Genomic DNA, 23,075 nt, shown 5'->3' with positions numbered 1-23,075 from the left:
GAGAGCGGGAGGGGGACGCAGATAGGAAGTGGGGTGGGAATTTGCTCCTGCTCCTGGCCTCCATCTCCAGGGAAAAGGTCTTGAGAATTGGCACCAATTGATAATCTTCTTTTTGGAGCATTTCCTTCGCAATCTTTTTTTCCCAGAAATTGTTCTTGACCAGATATGGCGTTTGAAACATGGCCTTGCCCTTCGTGTCGCCCAGGGGGTGTTCCTTGCCACACAGGGCGCATTGAGTCTTTTTGCAGCTGTGATCCTTCATGGGGTCTTTTTTCCCGCAGTTTTTGCATCTCTTGATCATGTTAGTGTACGGGCAAACGTCAATCCGGTGTCCCAAGTACCCGCATTGATAGCATACTTCGTAGCGTTTCTTGCACAGAAAGCATCTCTCGTAGACGCCGAAAAGCTTTATAGTCCGCGACACCCGGTCCTCTTCGAAGACGAGGAAGATCGTCGTCGACTGGGGGCTAAATCTGACTGCGATGAATTTTGGGTTAATTCCCATACTTGCGTTAATCTCGAGTTCTTCAACCAGGGGCGCGATTATGGATCAGTCTCAAAAAACTGTCTCAATATTGAGACAGTGACGTCAAAATGACGACACCGAGAAATGCCGACCGCCGAATCGGCCAATGCGGAGCAAGGAGGCGGTGGGCTCCGCCCCGAAACCACTATTCGCACGACAAGGGACCGTAGATTAATGTTTTGCAGTAAAGACGCAGTGAATAAAAACGAGTAATGTTTTATTTTGCTAAGTAACTGTATTTTAAACCCAACAGCACCAAGCAAAAGAAGCAGTGTTTTCATTTTTGCAATAAAGTTTGCTGTTCAGTCAGTTTTTTTGCCGCGAAGGTGTGCTGTCAGCGGTATAGCGAGAACATGTTAGTCTGAAAATGAACAAAAACGCAATGAAGAAAACAAGTAATGTTTTATTTTGGTAGTAAACTGAGTTGCAATCTCAACAACACGAGGGATAATTAGAGGCATTTTCAGTTTTGCAATTAAATTTGCTGCAGGTTAACTACTTTTGCCATGAGGGCGCGCTGGCAGCGGCATAACGTGAACATGGCGGCCTGCAAGAAAACAGCTGATTCCATGGCTAGTTCCTGTTTTTTCGCGTGTCGTCTAAAATCAAGGTACTTTGCGGATGTCTTAAGTGCGCAGAAAAATCTGATTGAAGGCAGTGAATGCTACGGGCCTGCCGAGATCAACTTACAAGCAGCGCTCGGCTCGAAAATCGATGAAGACAACTTTAGTCTGTGTTCTCGGTCGGCGCCTATCGATCACCGAGTGACGTGTGGTTCTGTTTATTTTCTTTAGAAAATACCAGAAAACCATGAATCATCACATAGAAGCAACTGCCGACAGACAGGTGCAGCTGCTGATAGCTTGCAATCTCGGTGCGGGAAATGAGAGCCGACACGGCCTGCCTCTGTGGCAGCACTCTTCTGCCTCGTAACCAAGTGTTGCCGCCCACATCGGGCTAAGCACTTGATGTTCCGCTTGTATTTTTGTAGCTGCGTTCGGTTTATGTTCAGTTGTTGCCGTAGTTTCTTTTTTTTTCCTGTGCAAGATGCAGAAATTGTGATGTTTATGCTCCACTTTGTTTAGAGAGAAAGGAAGCACTTGACTTGATAACTTTGCTATTGTCACCGAGGAGAGAACGAGCTTGTTCCATTAACGTTATTTACTGATCATGTAGTAGATCCAGGGTCAACCAGGAAATAAGTAGTTTGCTTGTATAGAGGCTAATTGCAACTGGGCAGAAAGTTGAGCAAGTTTGTTCATGTTTGCTGGTACACAGCGCTTGAATTGCATATGATCCAGGGCAGTGAGGTAGGTAGGACAGGGCAGTGATGTGTAATATTGTATTTTGCTCAGCAGGCGGAGTGATGTTGGTATAATTGGGTTTGGTGAGGGCAGTGTTTGAAGGGCTTTAAATACTTTGCATAGCTTCTAACATGCACTTCCCTTCAGGTCGGAAGACCACTTTTTTTTTTTTAAATTATGGTCCATCATATCTGAGACACCCTGTATACAGGCCACTCCAGTTTGAAAGGGAACAGCCAGTTGAAAATGACTAGGACATTAAATACCTAGGCGAAAAGTAGCTTGAAAGCAGTTGCACTTATCACACATATTATATGATAGCACAAGGAGCTTGTCCGGCCATTCGGCATTGTCACCGCCTCGTGTCATCATGGACAAGACTTCATAGCCCTGTGTTACGCAAACCAAGCTAGGTGTCAGTTATGGGGCAATAACCGAGTGCTCAAAATTTCCCACAATGGAGCTGCCTGTATATTCTTAGAGCTGTAGAGCATTTCCAGTAACGGTGTTGCATGAGTTGTGATTGTAAACTAACCTCTAATCACACACCATCTCCTTGATGATGTGTCTGTGATGTTTACACATCTTTGTCTATCAGAGAAGATGTTCTAGTCATTCAGCAGTCATTGTAGCCACTGCACCTTACAATCTTTATTATGCATTGTTGTACAGCGGTTTCCTTGCAGTAGGTACACCTTTTAGCACAGAGCGAAACCCCTAGCCACACACCATTACGCTAAAAGCTTAGCTTTGGTATTTACACTACTTATATGTGCCAAAATGTTTTGTAGTCCGGAAAATGCATCATGTACACTGTACTATGCCATATTTATTGCACAGGTAGCCTCTGTATGAAAGAAAACATGCACTTTGAACTCAATTTTTCAGATTTTTTTTCTTAACTGCACTCAGAAATGCCATACGGTAATTGTACATCAAGGTAAAGTATGCTTGTATGTACACTGCCTTTTCTGGAATAGAAACACTCATGTCAAATGCTGTGCCTAAAAAAATAAACGCGCTTACTGAATGTATGATGCAATAAAAAACAGCTTTTTGATTCCAACAAGCATCACAAATATTTCATGCCTTATTCCAGCACTACACGTTTGGTTCATGCATCTTCGTCACACAGGTAATGACCACAGGCACTCCACCAAGCTAGAAGGAGACAGCAGAGAAGGGGCAGGTGGGCTAACATAAGCATTGACAAAAGGGAGTTCAAAATGATGCTTTTCAGAAATTGGGCGAGCTGCTTCAACACCTTTTCCGTCTTCAGGAAGAGACTGTGCAACACGCTGCTGAGGGACTGGAAGATATACTAGCAAACACACTGAAAATGAAGTGGCAGCCGGTGGGGGGCACTTGTTTGTCACTGCTGGCTTCTCGCTGCACACAGGTTGGCCAAGGGCACAACCACATCACACAATTGCTCACACACTGGCAGATGTGTGTTGTGCAATGACACAAGGAAATGACAGTGGCAACAGGGGAAGAGTGCCTGATATGACTCTCTATGCCAGCATGGTGAGTCGTCTCTGGACGCTAGATTTTCCATCGCAACTGCCGCTGCACCATCCCTCGGTACGCCTTCCTCTGGAGACGGGTCGTCCTAGAGAGGCCAAAAGTACAGCACCGCATGCTCTTCTCAGGAGGCAGGTGAGGAGGGATCCCGTCTGTACGAGGCAGCCACCATTTAGAGGTGGCCCGTTGTTATCTGGGTCAGAGGCAGTGTCGCCTGCACCCTCTGCTGATATGGGCACATCCAAACAGAGGCTGTGAAGTGCAGCACGTGCGGTGATGATGCGCACTGTCCACTTCCACTGGCACTGGTGCATCCGGTGCCCTTGAAAGCAACGGAAGCAGCTCTTCGGCACACCAATACAGCGCTCAGCCACAAATTGTGTGAAAGCATGTGGCGTGTTGTACAGGCCTTCTGCTGAGTCAGGTCTGTAATGTCGTGCAACTGGTGCAGGCAGCCATGGCTCCAGTGGGTAGACATAGTCTCCTGCATAACAAAAAATGATGCGGCTAAGCATGTCCTTTCTCAGTGATCTCAACAGCATTACAGGACACTCTGCTATACAGTAGAAGACTCACGCCAAGTAGCCCACATCCAAGCTTTGCTGAATATGACATTCAAGAGCATACATACATGCAGGATTTAGATGTATAAGTGAGCACTACTGTAAGGTCAGTCTTTTACCGCCATATTCATATAAATGATGCGCTATGATTGCCTACAAAACACAAGCGCTGTCAGGTGCATTTTGCTTTGGTTTCTTCAACAGGAAAGGCTATGCATTTCAACAATGTAATATGTGTCCTCTGTTTCTGCTGCAATTATATTTAACAAAAAGGAAAGGGTGGCAATACATTGTTTCATACTGTAAAGTGTCTGCATTTGTGTAACTGTCCAGACTGATTCTTGTAGCTTTAGCAGATCCGGCCAAATGCATAGTGCTGGAGCTCAATAGATGTGACTGAGTTGGCCCGACGGGTGACACGGCTATTTTACTGCTTACCCAGAAAAAAAATCACCGTCGTCCAGCAGGCCTTCCTCCGCCTCGGAATGCCGCCAGACAAACGCGTCGCGGAAGGATCCGGGTCAGCGCGAGTCCACGGCCAGGATGCACATGTTCGCGCCACAGATCTGAGAAAAAACAAGCACAGCCCGTACTCACTCTCGCTGCCGAGGCCCGCACTTGTAGCTCATGCACTTGTAGCACTTGAACTCATGCGGTCAAAAACAGTGGCCGAGGTATACTCACTATTACGTCCGCAGCGTAGAACCGCTTGCGGCTCGTTCGCAGCACTGCCCCCAGACTCCTTGATAGTGATGAGTGCCCAATCGACACACCCGACGACGCCGGAGATGCTGCCGCGGCGAACGTTTAGGCAAAGGACGCCCTCCTTCGCCGCCGCCTTCTCCTCGGGTCTCCTCGGAAAGCAAACACCCCCCTTCTGTTACCCAACGTTGACATTGGTCTCCGCTGCCCGCCGCAAAGGCTTGTTCACAGTCGGTTGGGCTGCGCCGACGTTTTCTTCATTTCCAACGGCGCCTTGAAACCCACCGGAGGCGAAGAAGCGCAGCGCGCACAGCACCTGCCGCTCCACTGACAGCGCTCACCCGCGCACTTCCCAGTTCGACGGCGAGTTCGTCGCACAGACACTGCGCAGTCTCCACGAAATAACTCTCCCGCGCGTCAAAGTCGTCTTCATGCACCCTCCGACACCGTTGCTCGCGCGGTCACCCGCGTATACGACGATGTAAACAGCCGCCATTTTCTGTCTCAAACGTGTTGATACTACTTTTTCCAGTCTCAAAAAATCGTCTCAATCTGCCCGCATAATTAGATGGCCAACGTCACCACTTCTGCGCCATTTACGACGTCAGTCAGTGACGAAAAAAATCAAAATGGCCGCCGACCAATAGGAGAGAGGCAAATGATATACTTTTTGAGACAATTTCGATTGAGACTGATCCGTAATCGCGCCCCAGGTCTGCGTCAGAGACGCTGAGATGGATGTTGTGAATCACGCCTTTCCCTCGGCGCTCCGGAATTGCGATATGTGCTTTAATTTTCGCCTTGTTTTGTTCTTCGGTTGTAATGGAAGTTATTTGCTGGTAATGTGCGGCACTTTCTTGGTCTTCTGTAGCGATTAAAAGGGTCTGCTGAGCTTCGATTGGCGAGGTGGTGTCCCTCTGAGCGTCTCTGTAAGAGATCCCAGCCTCCTTGCACACGTAGTACAGCATCCTGGCGGCTGCGAACCTTATAAGAGGAGCGAGGCCCTCTTGCGGTCGCAAAATTATCCGTGTGGCGTCATCTGGGATGCGCACGTGCTGTTTTCCCAACAATGGTTGCGCCGGATTCTTTCCCGTGGCGCGTTTGAAATGATTCGGCCGCTTACACGTGGCGGCGCATTAACTTCCGGTTCCCGCTCTTCGTGTTTCAGCGGTACAAATTTTCCTCCTTTTTTGACCTTATACGAGCCTTCTAGTTCGCACTCTTGTTCCGCGGAGGTTCCTTGGGCTTCCGCTTCCATTTCCGATGATTCGGTGCGGCCTTCACGGGCCCTACAGGCATTATTTCGAGCCCGAAGGCCGCCGAACGCTGGCCCGAAAGCGAGGCTTAGCGGTCCGACATAGTAGAAGCCTTAATGTCCAAAACAATTTCAATAAGTGGACCCATCTCTTAATTAATGGTGTCCTCTTGGTAGCTGAACGTTCCCGTCGACGATTCCGACGAGAGTTTGGGTCATGGGCAAAAGTTTACACGCATGAGAGAGATTTTCGACGCAAGCCATGTGTAACCCGTACGATTGGCTTGACCGCTCACAGCGCCACCCCCCCCCCCTCCCCCCACTCAGAAGGGCACGGATCTAGCCAGAGAAGCTGATCGTAGAACGCTCACCTCATCACAGACCACACCCAACCGACGCGAGTGCGGAACAGCATCAACCGAGATTCCTGCCCAGAGTTGGCATTCGTCAGAGGGGTAAGGCAGGTAAGATGGGAAAGCGGCGGGGAAACTCTAGGCAGTGACCACTGAATTTTGAGCACCCATATAGAAACCCTCCCGATGATCTGCAAAATTCCACTGACATCTACATAGGGGAAACGAAGATTCCAGAATTATTGAAAGTTAACATCCTTGGCATATGGATACAGAGTAGCCATCATATAGATCATACAATCAGACTGCTAGCAAATACCACAGCACAGATTACAAGTACGGGTGGACGAATTTTCAACAGAAGAATAGGTACGAAGAGGGAGACATATGTCAACTAGTACAGGCCCTCGTGGTCAGTAGGATATTATACAGCGTCCTTTACCAAGCACCGCTCAAGCCAAAAAAGGAACAATTAGAGGCAATTGTTAGGAAAGCATACTAATGCGCTCTCGGAGTGCCGGTTAAAACTTTGACGGAGAAATTCCTTAAACTGGGCATAAACCACACTGTACGAGAAAATATCTAGGACCATCTGCTCGCCCAGATAAGCAGACTCATGCTGTCCCAAACGAGCATAAACACGCTGCGTTTACTGGGCATAAGGTATGCTTTAAGAGAAAACAACACAGAGAGCGCACCGAATGCAGTAATGGGGATTATTGAGGTCAGCCCGATTCCGAGAAACAGGCATGCAGATATACACAACACGAGAAGGAACGCAAGATTGGAAGCCCCCGAAAGAAGCTTCGTCGGGAAAAAAACACGTATTACAGGTTGACGCAACCACATACAGAGAACGATACGGCTCGGTAGCAAACGTGGTGGGTCACCACCTCAGGGAATTCAACTGCGCCTCTATCAAAACCAACAACATCCTCGAGGCTGAGGAAGCAGCAATCGCACTCGCCATCAGCCACCAGGGTGAAAAGACCCATGCACACATAATTGCAGACTCGCAAGAGCCGTGCAGAAGGTACAGCAGTGGACGCATATCCACTACGGCCATCCGCACAATCAAGGCGAGAACAATCACTTTTACGAGATGCTTTATCACGTGGACACCAGGCCATGAGGCTATCAAAGGGAGCCAACTTGCGGCCGTCAATGCACGAGCATACGCCCACCGCCCACCGTGAGGCGCACACCGAAGGGGAACTAACTGACGCAGTCACTAGACGGTATGAAGCCATCTCGGAACACCAACGAGCCCTGAGGACGAGCTATCCGCTCCCTACAAAAACCTCAGTGGAGAGCAGTTGGTTGTCTGGAGACAACTGGTGAGTTCTACATACCCCAGTCCCAGTTTAGTAAGCAAAAATATCCATCACATATGAGAGCAAATGCCCGCTCTGCGGGGAACACTCAACGTTGTATCACTTAACATGGGCCAGTCAGAAAACGCAGGCAGCGCTAATAAACAACATACGAACACCGGAGCAGTGGGATGCTACGCTGTCCTCTCGAAGGCTGAAAAACACCTCAAGCAGATAGCCAGGCTCGCAAGACTGCAAAGGCCATTGGGGCCCTGGACTGAGGGACCCACCTACGCCACGAGAATACTCCTTATCAATAAAGTTTTTATTATTTCAATTGTTTTTCGTGCAGCATGAACTTCCTAGTAAAAGTAGAGTGTAGTGCACGGAAGGAATTCGAACCGGCGACATATGTTACGGGTGTTAACGCTCAATATTCCTGCACGTTACAGATACCCCTTGGAATCCGTCTTCCACTGCACCGCTATCGCTGGACAAACGACGCTGGATCGACTATCCACAAGCTCGGCCTTAGGGAAGGACGCCAATCATTGGGGAAGCAATACCACGTGACCACCGCAGTGATTAAATGCCAGCGCTGTTCTCGGGGCGCGGCATCTGGCAGCAGCGGTAGCGGCTAACGGACACCGAACCTAAGCATTATTCCTGCATGTTACAGATGCCCCACTGAAATCCGTCCTGCACTGCACCGCTATCGCTGGACAAACGACGCCGGCTCGACTATCCTTAGCTAGGTCACCGGGACGGACGCTAAGCATTCGAGAAACAAGACCACGTGATCACCGCAGTGAATAAATGCCAGCGCTGCTCTCGGGGTGCGGCATCTGGCAGCAGCTGTAGCGGCTAACGGACACCGAACCTAAGCAATATTCCAGCACGTTACAGGTTGGACTTGTTTTCCTAATTTTTCTTGCTTGCATATTTTCTATATTCTTTACCATTGCGCTTGCCGCTGCTGCTACCGTCTGAGTTGTTTTTGAATGCTGTCTGTTTACCTGACTTTCCACAAGCTCCAATATTCCGTCAGAATGAGCAAAGAACAATAAAGCTTTTCCAAGAGTTATGTGATGACATTAAGACTGAAGTCAAGGCTTTCAAAGAGTTAGTTGAGCGCAACTGTCGTACGGAGGAGAGTGGGGTTCGTACTGACTTAACGGAAGTGAAGAAGCGCCTGAGCTTCATCAGTACGTACGGGCCTAGATGAGGCAAAGCAGCGACTTGCAGCCAGCGCTTTAATGAAAATAGGTAGCTGAAGAAAGAAAACGATGTCCTCCGGCTGCAAGTGACCTCACTTGGAAACGACCTTGAGAAGTGTCAAATTAATCTTGTGAAATCAGAACAGTACACAAGGAAAAGAATCGTTGGAATTAACGGCACCGTTCAGGAACAAGATCAAAACCTTACGGACATCCTTGATTAGATTGGTTAACCGATGTCTAGAAATGACGAAGACGTCTGTCAAAAAGTGGGGAACAAAAAACAAGAGAACATTATTGTGCAATTCCAGAAGCGTGAGAAAACGCGATTAATTTCTTGAGAAAGATCGCAAGAAAGTATTACGAATGATGACATTGGATTGCACACAAATTCCACAGATGATTCAACAGAAGATCCGATCAGTACCAATCAACCACTGCGCCCTCTCGTGAAGAAACTTTTATACATGAATATCGCTCGAAAGCGCGAGCGAAATTGGAAGTTTGTATGGACCAAAAATGCCACCGTACTTGCACGCCGGACTAAAACAAAGCCGTGGTACAAAATTGTGCGGAAGTGAAATCGAAAAGATAATTTCGGGTGACCAGAAATCACAAAGCTATGCCGACGTCCTGGCATTGACCGCTGCACTTGGTCACTATGGCAGGCGACTTTGCACTTCCCGAATCTCTAGCTGACATTGTGGCAGCGAGCAATACAAGTAAATCGCTTAAACTTTTTCACATTGGTGGTGTCAAAACGGGATAACATACTTTTCCTGCTTGAATCGCAGTAGATGACATTTGAATGTCAAATTTCACTGAAACATGGTACAACACTGATTCCGAATACCTGGTACTGCTAGGTTGTATTAATTTTTACATAAACCGTACAGACAGCAGAGGCGACGGCGTATCGCTCTTCGTTCCACGCCAGGTTACGATATCATACTTGACTATAGCGCGATCTCTGAAAATTACCAAGTTATATGTATTAGAAATAGTGGCAACTTTTTTGCAGTCCTGTACAGGCCACCCAACGGTAAACAGTAGGTGTTCTTACAGTCGATGGCGGTATGGATTTAGATATCCAAAATGAAACTAGTCCTGCTACTGAGTTTTTATTGACAATGCAAAGCAACCGTTTCCGCAATGTCATTACTGTCTGACACGAATCACGTCTTGAACATAAACGCTGCTTTAGTTATTTACCACAAACCACGCAGTTGAAGACATCATATCGGGTAGGCTGAGCAGTAATATTAGTGGCCACTTACAAATTTTATTATTATCAAGTGCCATCAGCCTTCTAAACCTCATAAGTCAAATGTAATAACATATCGAGAATAGTTTTGAGGGCACTTCAGTCTGATTACGTGGAGGAATGCGAAAGCATGTCTTCTGAGGAAAATTGGTCAATTGGTTGTAGGGGAAAGGAAATGGCCTGCATCTGTCTCACATCTCGGTGGACACCTGGACCGCGCAGTAAGGGAAGGATTTAAGGATGGACTGAGAGGAGAAAGGAGAAAAGAGGTGCCGTATAGGAGGGCTCCAGAATAATTTCGACCACCTGAGAGTCTTTAACGTCCACTGATATTATACAGCAGACGGGCGCCTTTGCTTTTCGCCTCCATCGAATTGCTGCCGCCGCGGTCGAGTTCGAACCCGGGTACTCCGGCGAAAGAAAACGTTTCTGGCGAAAGGAAAGGACGCAGTGGCTTTCAGACCACGACATCTCGGTGGACACCTCAACCCCGTCTTTACGTGTTAATTCCACATTTTTCGGACGCATTTTGTGTACACATGTAGCGCACACGTTCTCGCCGACATAGCCGAGTAATTGTTTTGCATTAATAACGCCGGTAACAATAAAAAACTTTCAGAGCGTCGTTACTACGACAGACTGCAGCGATGTTTTTTGCGTTTAATGATGCAAACGCGGCTTTTGAGAGGTTTATGGAAATATTCACGAAACACTACTACACCTGCTTCCCAATTAAATCACATCGCCAACATAAAAAGTCACATAATCATTGTGTCACGCGCCATCATGTAAAGCGTATTAAAGAGAAAACCAAACTTCATCTCTATTTTATTCAGTGTCTCGACGCGACAAAATGAGATGAATTCAAATCTTGCAGAAATAATTTAAATAACAGCTTAAAGCAAGCAAAGAACGAATACTATCAGCGCATTTATCACAGCAACTGTCTGAAAAAAAGCGGAATAGTGTGGCAAAATGTAAGCAACGTTCTCAATAAAAATAAGGAAAAGTCAAAGATCAATAGCCTTACAATCGCTGAAGATGCAGAAATAAGCGGATAGAATCAGGCAAATAAATTTAAATATTTTTGTAGAAGTTTGCAATAGTAGCTACTGCTATGAAGCCGTCAGATGTATTCTAGACGTGCAAACACCTTAATTTTCCGCCCCACATCTGTATCGGAGGTAAAAGGCTCTTTCACGGTCTTAAAACAGTGTTAAAAAGTGTTAAGAAATCTTTAAAAGTCCTAAAAAACGAGGAGCGGAGAGCTGACGTGTCAGAAAAACGAGGTGTAAAGGGAGACAGCGCAGCGGAGGTCGGATCATTCAAGCGTGAAGGTGGCAGCCGTCGGACGTTGAGTCCGTGCTGCCGTGGGCCTCCCTTAGATTACCGACGCAAGCCTCCTGTGTTCCTTGCAAGCGTGGAGGTGGCAGCAGATGGACTGAGGGTCCGTGCTAGCCAAAGGCACTCTTGGATAGCCCGCTTTAGGCCTGCGCCGTTTCGGGACGCCGTGGACGAGTACTGGCTACGATTCTCCGGCTGCTTCCAAGTTCTTCGGGCAGCTAGCGGCAGACCACTTGCGCCTCCGTGTGTTCCTCTCCGCTCCTAATACCACCCGGCTCTCTTCCACCGCTTCCTTCGACGCACCGCCAGCGACGCGTCGCACTACATCCACTCACATCCACCCTGTCTGCAAGGCATCCCTGTTTCATCGGGGACGCTCTGTAACTGGTGAACTCTTTCCTTTATTTTATAGTGTTGCACGCGTGTTGAAAGTGTTTTTTTTCCTTGTTTTCGTTTCGTATCGGCTCTTTTCCTTTAAATTATAAATACGGCTTTGTTGTGTTTTGTCTCTGCCGTTTCGTTCGAACCTGCACGCCATAGCGTTCCCCTTCGGAAAGTCGGGGACGCGTTACGGATTCGCGACAGTTGGCGTCCGCGCGACAAGACGAAGCTGTTATTTATATTGAGGTATTTTTTTAAAAGAAAAACAACGATTTGCACGCTGAAGGAGTTGTATGAGTTACAGAGTTGGGGTTCAAAGACGACGTGCTGCGCACGTGGGTGGCTGCCGAGCAAGAGAAGGAACGCGCAGCATGTGCAGCCGAACGCGAGGCTGAACACGAGCATAAAAAGGCGCTATCAGAATCCGAACGCGAGCATGCCAAGGCGCAAGTAGAGGCTGAGGAGCGTAAAGCACAAGTTGAGAGTGAGCATGGAAAATCGTTATGAGAGGCTAAAGTGCTTAGATTGCAGCTCTAATTAAGGCTCGCAGAAGCAAGTAGGAGTAATTGAGGAACCGAACCTTTGCCGTCAGTAGCAGTTAGCCCGCACAAATCGATCCCGCCTTTCGACGATCGCTGGGATGACTTGGATGCATACCTCAAACGTTTTGAATGTATTTCAGAAAAGGCACAGCTGGCAAGGAAAAATGGGCTACAGCACTCAGTATGTCTGTGACTGGGGAGGCTCTCCGTGTGTTCGGTCGATTGTCCTCAACAAATTCAATGGACTATGATAAAGCAAAAATAGCCCTGCTACAACATTTTCGGTTCACAGCAGAGGGTTATCGCGAAAGGTTTTGTAACAGTAAGCCGCTTGATAAAGAAACCGGAAATCAATACGCAACAGGCTTGCTCGCTCTTTTTGATCGATTGCTCGAGATTTCCGGTACGGCCACAACGTACAATAATTTAAGCGACTTGGTGGTTGCGGAGCCGTTCATGAGGAACTGTCACAGTCGGCTGGCGATTTTCCTTCGAGAAAGAGAATGCAATGCGCTGGACAAAATAGCTTAGGAAACACAAATTTATAAAGGCCCAGCGGCAAAGAAAATTGTATTCCTTCAAAGAACTGTTCGAGGTGGACATCCAGAGAAAGAAGTATGGTCCATCGAGTAGACAGTTAGGAAGGTGCCTCATTTGCATCGACATGCACATAAGGCCGCCGACTGTCGACCTAAGCCTAGTCAGCTTTATTGCGTTTATTGTAAAAAACGGGACATGATGTAAGTTTCCGCTCAAGAAAGCACGAATACCAGAAGCAGTCATCTTGTGGTGTTCAGGCAGGGAGTGTTGCGCCTGAAAATGTGTCAACAGCTGAAGGCTTGAACCAGCTGAGGATAAAGCAATGGTCAGACTTGTCCAGAAAAGCCTGCAGACGCCCATTACATGCCTGTACTAGATAGAGAGCTCCGAGGCCTACCCGTACTTACTTTTACGGGACACTGGGAGCAATACTGTGGCTATTCGGAGAGCCCTAGTTCCTGACTCAGCTCTCACCGGCTTGAGATCTACGGTGTTCCTAGTGGACGGCAGTAGTTTGGAAGTTCCCGAGGCCAAATTCTATGTCGCTTCCCCTTATTTCACTGGCACGGCCCTGCCAAAGTGCATGGAGACACCATTCTACGATATCATAACTGGAAATATACCAGAGGCCCGTAAGCTGTCAAATCTAGAGATTAATTGAAAGAAATCGAAGGGCGTTGCGAAATTATATTCTGACATAATCATTGACGATGTTGCAAGTGAAAATGGTGAGGGCGAGGCCCCAAAAGTGGTGTTCGCTGGATAGAAAGTTTCCGGACGACGCAGGGAAAATACTGCTTTAAGCGTTTGTCTCATAAGGTTCCCGAAGGAAATGCTAGAAACAGAGCAAAGAGACAATGAGTCATTGAAGGGGTGTTGCGTCAAAGTCGGAAATGCGTTCCTTGGCAAGCACGGCACTTCGCCCTCGTATTCTGTCGAAAAGGGATTGCTGTATCGCCTCTATCGTCTCGCCTCTGGCAGAGAAGTTCGACAGGTTGTACATCCAAAGTCTTGTAGATCACAGGTGTTAAGCCTTGCGCACGATAGCCCGCTGATTAAGAAGGCTACAGATCGAGTTCTAGAAGAATTCTACTGGCCGGGAGTGCAGGAGGAGATTAAGAGGTATGTCAGGTCGTGCGACTCGTGCTAAGGAACGCACCCGAAAGGGAAAGTAGGGTAAGCTTCGTTGGGAGACGGCCGCTAGGGGGCCCGAGTGAGCGGACGCGTTTATTATCGGCTCCGCCAATTTCTGGTTCCTGTGCCCAGCTAAGTCCTTTCAAGGACCCACCAAGGCCCTCAACGGATCCTGGAAGGTTCAGGGACCCCAATCGCTACCATCTTTTGGATGTGCCCAATGACCTCGGTGAGCTACCTCTTGAAAATATCTCTGGCAGCCACGCCGCTGCGCTAAGCCTCGCCTCGTCGAGGCGAGCCTCGCCGGCGCGCCGCGTTCCTCCCTCCCCAACAACCATGGAGGAGCCCGTGGATGGAGAGACCTTGAACCCCTTGGACTGCCACCCTGGTGAGTGGAAAACTGTGCTCCATGCATACCGTAATTGGACCACGGATTCGAAATCGCCCCCAAAACACCCGGTATCGGCCTCCGTTCAACCTAAACCAAGCGCCAGCAACGCCGGCGCGCCACCGGACGCTGCATCTGGGAACACCCGAAGCGCGTTCAAGGAGACGCCGCAGCTCCTACGCCTGACGCGCGCCGTCGTCCATAGAAATAAGCAACTCGCCGCACTGCCGGCGGGAACCATCAGAGTCGTCTTTCGCCCGCCAGGCGGCCTCTCCCTGGAGAAGATCCCGGCTCCCAGTATCCTGCAGGCACTTCACTCGACTCTCAGCTCTTCAGTGATTGGCGAGTTGCACATAAGAATCCACCCAACCAACTACACCTTCACAGTGGCGACGGTAGCGGAGGCAACAGCTCTGGCATTGGTCAAAATTCAACAAATTACCTTAGCTGGACAACAATACCCGGTAGCCGCGTACATCACGGCCTTTCCAGCGGCAGTCAAGGGCGTCATTTCCCGGGCCTACTGGAATGAAACACCAGCGCAAATCCTGACTGACTTACAGTACAGAAACCCGGACGCTAACATTATAGCGGCCCGACGCATGGGGAAAACAGCGTCCATCTTAATAACTTTTGCCTCAGGTCCCGTGCCTCACACAAATATATGTGTGTGGTACACCGCTGCACCAAATACAAGGGTAGCCCCGATGCCTGCACAAACTGCAGGAAGCCTGGACACAGGTACGACGTGTGCCCTCTCCCGAAGGCTGGACTCTGCCCGCGGTGTGGCGAGAAGCACACCCCTCAAGAGACCCCATGCACGCCAAGCTGCATTCTTTGTGGTGGTTCCCACCTTACCGGTACCGGCTCGTGCAAAGCCAGGACCCCTCCACCTCGTAGACAGACCGCGCTGAAACCCAAGCAACTAGTGCCCACGCCAAAGGACTTTCCACCGCTAGTGCCTCATCAAGATCGCCAGCGAGCCTGGACCAAACCAACCAGTACACCCTAAACCTCACAGCGGGAGGAAGAGATAGCTCTCCTGCGGGAAGAGGTAAGGCATCTTAGGGCAGCCATTAATTCTATCTATCCTACCGTTTCATCACCCGCTCCTTCACCAACACCCCAAACCTATTCACCTACCCCCCAACCGTCCACACCCCCTCCACAAAAGAAACGCAGACCAGAAGACATTCCAGACATGGATTCTAAATTACAAACCTTTGCCCTACAGCAGATCCGGAGTTCCCGGGTTCGAACCCGACCGCGGCGGCTGCGTTTTTATGGAGGGAAAACGCTAAGGCGCCCGTGTGCTGTGCGATGTCAGTGCACGTTAAAGATCCCCAGGTGGTCGAAATTATTCCGGAGCCCTCCACTACGGCACCTATTCCTTTCTTCTTTCAGTCCCTCCTTTATTCCTTCCCTTACGGCGCGGTTCAGGTGTCCAACGATATATGAGACAGATACTGCGCCATTTCCTTTCCCCAAAAAACCAATTAAGTTGCCCAACAGCTCGAAGCCAGTATTCTGGCTCAGACTCAAAATTACATTGAAGCCGCCATCACTAAGCTTACAGAAACTATTATCGGTCAAGTAACCACTGCCATTCTCCAACAAATTCCACAAATAATTGCTGGAATGTCTTCACATCTCCCAGCTAGCAACCCCATAGCTGCTCCCATCCTCCGCCCCCCCCCCCCACCCTCCAGCATGGCCCAGTTGACGGGCAATAATCTCCAATTAAGCATCCTACAATGAAACTGCAGGGGGTTTCGTCACAAACGAGACCCCCTGCAGCAGCTCCTCTCTGCTTCCTCCACACCCCCTGATATAGTAGCACTTCAGGATGCTGGCACAAATTTATCGCTGCCAGGATACGCTCTGGTACCCTCTGACACCACTCCAAACCCCAGGGTTACCACGTATCTCCAACATTTTGTACCATACACTTGTCATGTACTAACCTCGCCGGTAGCTCACACATTCCTAGAATTAATCCCCTCCACTCACAGATCTCATCCCCTCTTCATCCTCAACTGTTACCTCCTTCCGAGGCAACCGGTCTCAGATTTAATCTCTCTAATTAAAGCCGCCTCCAACGCTGCAAAAAGGAACCCCCTCATTATATTAGGGGATTTCAACTGCGCACATGTAGACTGGGGGTACACCCGCACTAACAAGAGAGGAGCGGAATTGCGCAACACCCTTCAGATGCACGGCCTGTCCATATATAATGATCTGAGCACACCTACAAGAATTGGCAATAGTGTCACTCTCGACACAAGCCCAGATCTTACTTTTGGTGGCAACCTTCCCACACCGGTGTGGACAAACACAAATGAGGCCCTGGGCAGTGATCATTATATCATGACTATACAGCTTGATTTCGCCAAAAAAGCTAAAAGCTACCGTGTCCGAATTACCAGCTGGGATAATCTTCGGAAGCACAGAGAGGCCAAAACATTAGAATCCCCATTTAACCTCCACACATGGATGACAGAGCTAAAACACGATGTCCAGGCATTCACGCAAACATTAGACGCCACCCCCGAGACTCCCGTTGCAGACAGTCGCTTAGCGCACCTACTCCAAGCTCAGAACAGTATCCTCACACGCTGGAAAACCCAGAAGTAAAATCGGAAACTTAAGCTAAAATTAGCGCAACTACAGCAACAAATAGAAGAGCACAGTGCCGCACTCAGTAAATCTAACTGGCACCAATTATGTGACGGATTACGCGGTAATCTCTCCTCCACCAGGGCCTGGCATCTTCTACGGCATATGATAGACCCCACTGAATCTAAAAAGCAAACACGGCTTACACTCAAAAGACTTACCCATAAAAATCGTCAAAATCATCAAACACTGTTACGCCAAGTACAATCAACTTATACCACTGTGGGCCAAGCTGTAGCATATCCCGACTATGTAGGCCCCGATCAACCCTCCCTCGACGCCCCCATTATGGAGGTTGAAGTCAGAGCAGCCCTTATCAAGCTCCGAAACTCAACCCCTGGGGAGGACCAAATCACAAATGTCATGCTCAGATATCTAGATGACCGTTCAATTTCCCTTCTCACCGACTACTTCAATGGGTGCTGGGAAATGGGAGCGCTACCCGCTGAATGGAACCACGAGAAAATAATTTTCATTCCTAAACCAAATAAGCCCATTAACGCCCAAAACCTCCGTCCCATTTCGCTGACTTCGTGCTTGGGAAAACTGTTTGAGCATGTCATCCTCACCCGTCTCACACAACACATGGAATCCCATGGACTATATCCCCATACTATGGTAGGATTTCGAGCCCACCTCTCAGCACAGGACGCCATACTGCAGATTTCACACGCTATCCTCAATGACATGTTACATCACACCAGAGCAATCCTGGCAGTCGATCTCACCAAAGCATTCGACAAAGTTACGCACAGCGCCATCCTGCAGGGCATCCAAGAGCTGCAGTTGGGGCCTTAGACCTACAACTGTATTCGGGCCTTCTTAAACGGTCGCACAGCCTCACTGCATATAGATGATATCCAGACCCCCCTTCACACTTGGTAATGTTGGCACCCCGCAAGGAGCGGTGTTATCTCCCTTCCTCTTCAACCTCACCCTCATCCCTCTGGCCAAGGCTCTCAGCAGCATTCTGCACTTAGGACACACACTTTACGCGGATGATATAACGGTTTGGACGACATACGGGTCGGATGACGACATAGAATCGACCCTTCAGGAAGCCGCCACAACTATAGCTACTCACGAGGCAAACATTGGGCTTGAATGCTCCGCCACAAAGTCGGCACTCCTCATAATCCGCCCGCGGCGCGTCCCTACCTCCCCCATCACGATCTACCTGCATGACACTCCCATACCGCAAACACCTACCCTCCGCATTCTTGGCCTGCATTTACAGGACACGGGGGAAAACAACCTTACCCTGAAAGCACTAAAACAGTCCACTTACTCCGTCATCCATCTTTTTAGAAGGGTTTCACATTCACGAGCCGGTCTAGACGAAGCAGACAATCTCAAGGTGCTGCATGCCTTTGTGCTTAGCCGCATTCTTTACGCCACTCCTTTCCTGAACCTCTCCTGTGCGGATAAAGACAAGATCAATGCTCTAATCCGCATGGCTACCAAAGCAGCGCTAAACCTACCAAAGAGCACTAGCACGGACAGGCTCTTCAAATTAGGAATGCACAACACTATACAAGAACTTATAGATGCACATCGCTACACACAGTACCTTCGTCTGGCTGGCACGGAAACCGGACGATATATACTGGATTCTCTGGGAATTCGCATACCGGCCCACACGACAGACTTCATCTCTCTCCCTCGCGCCATACACACCGCGCTTATCCTGAAACCCCTTCCTAAGAATGTCCACCCTGAATACAATCAATCCCGCCGCGTCGCGCGAGCCAAAGCTCTTCATAAAGAATATGGCACTTCAGAGGATGTGCGCTGGGTGGATGCCGCTTCTGGTCCAGACCGTTCAGTAGCTGTGGCTTACCATCCAGCAGCCCCCCCCCCCCATTTACCCATTTCATAGACCCCCCTTGTACCCCGGAAGAAGCAGAGGAAGCAGCTATAGCAATAGCCATTGCCCAAACCAATGCGGCTTATATACTTAGCGATTCCAAAACAGCCGTTCTTAACTTCGCCCGCGGACGCGTCCATCCCCCCGCGTAGCAGATATTGAGAATGTGCGCCCTAAATCCCGATAGGCGTATTGAGCTCGTGTGGGTGCCGGCTCACTCTGGCAATCCCGGAAATGAGGCCGCCGATAACATAGCCCGAGGACTTATTTGCCGGGCAAATGGCGACCCCAGCCGGGATTTCTCGAGGGAGCGGGCACACACGTTTTCAGAATTAACTCAACAAGCACGCCTTGCCCGTCGACTCTATTTCCCTCCCCACCCCCGCCTATCCCACTCCCAACAAATCCTCTGGAGGCGACTCCAGACCCGAACTCTTCCTACCCCTCAGCGTCTCTCCTACTTCCGCCATGTTTCCCCAGAGTGCACTCTCTGCGGCGCTCCGCACGCCACCCTGGACCACATCCTCTTCGGCTGCCCTGCCGATCCTCCCCCGCAGGGACAGCCCGCCATCGGTACATGGGAGGAATGGGAGGCCCTCCTTGCGTCGCAGGACACGGACAAGCAACTTCGCTGTGTGAACCGGGGTGCCAGTGCCATGGCCCTACGTGGCCTGGACACATGCGCGTAATGTGAGGGCTGTGCGGTGGCCCTGAGACCTTGCACGGTCCAAACTCGCTTGCTTAATAAAGTTTTCCATCCATCCATCGTTGGGACGCATGCCTCCTATCGACATTTCATTTGATCGGGTCGCTGTTTATGTTGGTCTGCTGTCGCCCACATCGGTGAAAGGGAATAGATATATTCTCACTCTCCTTGATTTTGCCATGCGGTATCTCGACGCCGTGGCTGTGCCAATGGTAGATCCAACAAGCGTGGGAGAAGGTTTGGTGGAGATGTTTTACCGAATAGGCTTTGCGAGAGAGTTCCATTGGACCAGGGCTCCTGTTTCACTTCTAAATTAATGAGAGAGTTCAATGATCTCTTGGAGGTAAAACATCTCCGCACGACCCCTTACCATTCAATCTACAATGGGTTGGTGGAAAAATTTAACGGCACACTCAAGCAGATGCTGCGCAAGCTCAGTCAGGAGCAGCCCAAAACATGGGATAATTAAATCGCTCCGCTTCTATTCGCACACAGAGAGGTACCGCAGGCGAAGCTGAGGTTTTCTCCGTTTGAGTTGATATTTGTACGACATGTGCGAGGACCACTCGCAGTCCCCAGAGAGCTCTGGACGAGCGAAGAGCTGGGAGAAGACACAGAGACGACCTAAGGTTACGTTCTCGATCTTAGGTAACGTCTCTAGCAAACTGTGAGAGCTGCATATCAAAATTCGTTGCGTGCCCTACAGTCTCAGAAGAGATACTATGAAAGGAACAGCAAGAAGTGGCATTTAAGGGTTTAAGATCGTGCTGTCATTCTTTTGATTAGTAGCCACAAAAAACTCCTGATTCATTAGAAAGTTTCATTTTTGGTTTCTGTATAAAGAACGACGTGGATTATTGCATCGACTTGGGCCACACTAAGAAGCTATCCCGCGTCAATATGCTGAAATGGTACGAAGAGCGTGCGTCTCAAGAGACCGTGCAGGCGTCAGCTTTCGTCCTAATCGAAGAAGCTGACTCAGACATGCCCAGCTTTCTGGGACATCTACTACATGCGCCATCTACCGGCAGTGGCGGCGACAGGGAGCGTAACTGAATGGGAAGGGGTACAAAAAAAATCGTAAAACGTGAACTAAAGCACCTAAAAAACATGCTTCCGGGATTTGTCTACTATACACTTAGCTGAGGAATGTGCCGAAGTTTCAGTCCTGTGCTATTAATACACAAGCTTCCCAGTGCGTTTTAATATTATTCGATGCTGCCTACGGGAGGGGTCCAAAGTTTTGGCATTTTTCCAGACTTTGAAACTGTATAGCACCGTAACACGGTTAGATATCGAAATGCTTCCCGGTTTTAGGTACCCAAATATATGGTGTTTAAAATGGTGTCCAACGATCTGGCATAGCTTTGATCAAGAAGCTTCCTGAGGCCTTTTAATTGAAACCTGATATTGCCTAAAATGTGAAAGATGGCGCCCGGTAGCGAGCTACGCTGCAGAAATGGTTCGGACTGCTGAAGTTGCGCCCATTTCGACGCTTACCTTTATATCGGGTGACTTTTGCCTTGCAGACAAGAACACATGTCAGAGCTCGAACCCAGTGTCCCGACCGGAGCTTTAAATTAAGAAGGTTGTTACGATGACCATGCATTAACGCAGATACATAAAGTATTCGCGGCTGTTCATATATGCTTGTCGTGGAGCAACTTTGCAAATTGTCAGCCCTTTGCTATTATCTAAAAAGTTCTTTGGGGCGTGTGATCATGATATATTAGGGTATGAGAGCTAGCTCGCCTGAATTTTAGCTATTCTTGTTACTTTCAAGGAACGTAGCGGCATTCAAACGGCCGACATCAAAAAGTATTCGCGGATAAAAATGTTTAAGTTTATTCTTTTATTACTTATTTAAGAAAATTTGATATAGCTTTACTCAGAAACATTCTGAAGCTGTTCAGCTGTTGTCGGGCAGAACACAGAATTTGGAGTCTTGAAGCAAATAGCGTCTAGATAGACGTTCACGTTGTTACTGTCACGTTCACCTGTAATGCTTTCAAATTAGTGACTCGAGCGTTGTTCGAATATCAATCAATCAATCAATCAATACTTTATTCAACATCATCAGGATGTTGGGTGCGCCGGCAAAAAGCCAGTGATGAGGCTTGACGAGGCCGACGCACCCTACAGAGGCAGTTTGGTAGTGACACACATAAACAACAACAAAAAAAGAAACCAAGTTGATACAGAGAAGATCATGGATTAACATTCGAACATTTAGGGCATGAGGTAGTACAGTTATCAATCAGTTGTTCGTCAACTCTGATTCATCATTTATTAAATGTGGGAGAGTGAAGCGCAACATTTGACAGCCATAATTTGTGCGCGTCCTAGGTAACAACCATTTCAAACTTGTTCTAGTTGAATACATAGAATGTTTACACTGTAATCTTGACAGCTGTAACATAAAACAGTTGTTTTTAATGACGCTTGCCCTGTATCGTTTGCGAAGTAATGTTTTGTATAACTGAGGAAGTGGGATGATGCCTAGTTCTTCACAAATTGGTGCAGAATGTTCGAGTCGAGGAGCGTTCACAATATTTCTAACAGCTTTCTTTTGTAAACGATGCAAGCGGTTGATGTTAGTGAAAGATGTGGTACCCCAGACCAGTAAACAGTAATCAACAACAGAAGAAAAAAGTGCATTATACAGCATTTGCTTTATATGCTTTGGCATAAAATATCGCAGTCGACATAAAATGCCAACGGCCTTAGACAGTTTGTTAGCCACAAGGTCAACGTGATCGTTCCAAGTCAAATTTTCATTAAAAAGGACACCAAGACTTTTGACAGTTGGAACTAACTGAATGGATGATGATCCCTTCCTAAGAAAAAGTGGTGGCAATAAAGTCAGTTTATTGCGAGGTCTAAAAAGCACTGCTTTTGTTTTTTCAGTGTTTATGTTTAAGGAGTTAATTTTGGACCATTCATGTAGAGAGTGTAAGCAATCTGCTGCTTGTTGCTCAAGATCTACCAAGTTTGCGGCTCTGAAAAATAAGGAAGTGTCGTCTGCGTAAATGACATAACTTGGATGATTGCTTATGCAGACGATGTCATTGATGTAAAGGAGGAAAAGCAGGGGCCCCAGTATACTACCTTGTGGAACGCCTGAAAAGATATGCAAGGCGTCTGATAAACAGTTGTTTATTATCACCTGTTGCACACGAAAGCATAGATAAGATTGAATTATTTGAAGAAACTTGCCGCGGAAACTATAGTGCTCGAGCTTAGCTAACATTATTTTATGATTGATGCGATCGAAAGCTTTAGAAAAATCGACGAAAATTCCTAGCGTAAGTAGTTTCAGCTCAAATGATTCTAAAATAAGTTCTTTTTGGGTTAAGAGCGCGGTTTCAGTAGAAAAATGTTTTCGAAAGCCATGCTGGCTGGGATTAATAATGTTATGTTTGCTGCAAAAACCGTTTATTCGTTTAAACAGTATCTTTTCTAAACACTTTGAGAAT

General features: G+C 48.2%; 1 protein-coding gene and 1 long non-coding RNA gene across 2 annotated transcripts in view; one reads left to right on the top strand and one right to left on the bottom strand.

The window, feature by feature from the left end:
• Positions 1–23,075, top strand: part of LOC144098228 (protein 5NUC-like) — a 154,584-nt gene that overhangs the window by 33,222 nt on the left and 98,287 nt on the right. The window lies entirely within an intron of this gene.
• LOC144097600 (uncharacterized) lies at positions 3,059–4,947 on the bottom strand. Its single transcript, XR_013307081.1, has 3 exons — positions 4,602–4,947; positions 4,356–4,483; positions 3,059–3,838 (listed from the first exon to the last, which is right to left on the bottom strand). It is a non-coding gene; the product is annotated as an uncharacterized LOC144097600 (long non-coding RNA).

This window comes from Amblyomma americanum, chromosome 7 (assembly GCF_052857255.1).
Source record: "Amblyomma americanum isolate KBUSLIRL-KWMA chromosome 7, ASM5285725v1, whole genome shotgun sequence".
Lineage (NCBI taxonomy): Eukaryota > Metazoa > Arthropoda > Arachnida > Ixodida > Ixodidae > Amblyomma > Amblyomma americanum.
The sequence above is the reverse complement of the archived record's forward strand: the minus strand, read 5'-3'. Positions and strand labels throughout refer to the sequence as shown.